Source organism: Octopus bimaculoides, chromosome 1 (genome assembly GCF_001194135.2).
Source record: "Octopus bimaculoides isolate UCB-OBI-ISO-001 chromosome 1, ASM119413v2, whole genome shotgun sequence".
NCBI lineage: Eukaryota > Metazoa > Mollusca > Cephalopoda > Octopoda > Octopodidae > Octopus > Octopus bimaculoides.
This window is the reverse complement of record NC_068981.1, coordinates 145,209,525-145,211,719: the sequence shown is the minus strand read 5'-3', so window position 1 is coordinate 145,211,719 and position 2,195 is coordinate 145,209,525. Positions and strand designations below refer to the sequence as shown.

At 37.8% G+C, this 2,195-nt stretch overlaps 1 protein-coding gene across 1 annotated transcript in view; it reads right to left on the bottom strand.

Annotated features, from left to right (window-relative positions):
• LOC106868068 (secretin receptor) overlaps positions 1-2,195 on the bottom strand; it is a 725,176-nt gene that overhangs the window by 195,016 nt on the left and 527,965 nt on the right. The window lies entirely within an intron of this gene.

Here is a 2,195-nt window from a genome sequence, read left to right as displayed (position 1 = left end):
AGAAAACATTTAAGGTGACGCGCACTGAGACTGAACCTGAAAGTAACACGGATGCTTAGCGAACTCATGAACCACACAACTATGCCTGTGCATGTGTGTAGACTGACAGACAGGCGGGTAGGTATTACTTAACGAAACAATTCAATTTATAGAATTCCAATTATTTCTTATTCAATCCAATCGGACACTGATAACTTGTATCAGTACAGTCGTCATCATCGAGAGCCTCGCTCCTATCCGGTATTACATTCAACGTAACTATTATCTGTTATAACAAATTCAACAACGGCAAAAACCAGCTGATGATCATGTTGTAAATATATACGTTGCTAGAGGATATTGAAGTTGTTTATACTTGTAACTTCAACATTTCATTCTCGTGAATGATTAGGTAATTATAACATTTTCAAACACTCTACATTTGTGTGTATGTAGTATATATAGGCGGGTGGGGTGGGGTGTGTGCACACATATGTGTACATATATTGAGTCAACCCTTAAATGATATGGTTTTTTTCAATTGCATGAGGGCGCGGGATAAACTACCTGCATCAACGGGTAGTTATTTTATCTTGTTTTCATTCTTAGTGTAAGTTTTGAAGAGTCAATTCGATTTTAACATTTATTTTTTTCACAGCTATAATAGAAGTGACAAAGGAGCATATTCGGAATAATTTGTTTTATGAGTTTAATAAAGGCAACAACGTAACGGAAATTGCGAGAAATATTAATGCAGTATATGGGAATCGGACAGTATACGTAAGTCAGTGTCAATGGTGGTTCCAGAAATTCCGAGCCGGAAACTACAAGCCTAGAAGACGAATCTCGTCCTGGAAGATTTGTAGAGTTCAACGAGGTCATCCTGCAAATACTGGTGGAACAAAATCCCATCATAACTGTTGAGGAACTAGCAGAGAAGCTTGGATTTGGTCATTCAACCATTCATCGACACCTACATGCTATCGGAAAAGTCAGCAAATTGGGTCAATGTCTTACAAACTTTCCAAGTCTAATCGTGCGCAGAGAGTTAATGTGTGCACTTCTTTGCTGTCACGTCTCACGAATGAACCTTTTTTTGAACAGAACAGTGACTGGTGACGAGAAATTGGGTTCTTTATAAAAATGCCATGAGCCTAAGACAGTGGGTAGGGAAAGGAAAAACACCAGCACCCCAGGCTAAAGAAGGTCTTCACTCACATAAGGTGTCGTTATCTGTTTAGTCCTCTGTGTACATTTAGACTTAAATCAAACGATAACAAAGTAGATGTAGCACGAGCAGTTTGAGCGGCTTATGTCAGCGTTAGAAGAAAAATGACCATCTTTGGTTTCAAGACAAAGAGCATTCTTCCATTTAGATAATGCTCGGCCACATACAGCGAAGATGACATTCCAAAGGCTGGAGCAGTTTGAATGGGAAACGATGCCCCACCCACCATATTCACCGGATATTGTTCCATCTGATTATCATTTATTCCCTTGCATTCAAAATCATTTAGACGGAAATAATATGAATTCTGTAGACGAGGTTAGAACAGAACTGGAGGAGTGTTTTCGTCATAGACAAGTGAATTTTGGTAAAAGGCTCCTTGCAGGTTCACCAGATAGGTGGAAGATCATTGTAGAAAATGAAGGAGAGCATATTTTAGATTAAAAAATAACTTTATCAAAATTTTGAATATAAAAGAAGTATAAAAAAATAAGATTTAAGATAATGTCTACAATGCATGTCTTTATGACAAATTGTATTGACTGAAGGGAAACTAAATTTTTAAGGGTTGTGGTTTTGTGTTTATCTTTTCATGAATATACATATTCACCATATATATATATATATATATATATATATACATATAATCATATCTTTTACTTGTTTCAGTAGTCAAACTGAGACCATGCTGGGGCACCACCTTGAAGAATTTTAGTCGAACGAATCGACCTCATTACTTATTATTTATGCCTGGTACTTGTCCTTCGGGGACGGAATGACATCAACACCGATTACCAAACATACACACACAAACACACACGCACACACACACACACACACACACACACACACATATAAAAGACGGGCTTCCCTCTACCAAATTCACTCACAAAGTTTTGGTAAAAGACACTTGCCTAGTGTGCCATACAGCGGGACTGAACTTGGAACCATATGGTTTGGGAAGCAAACTTCTTACCACACAGCCACA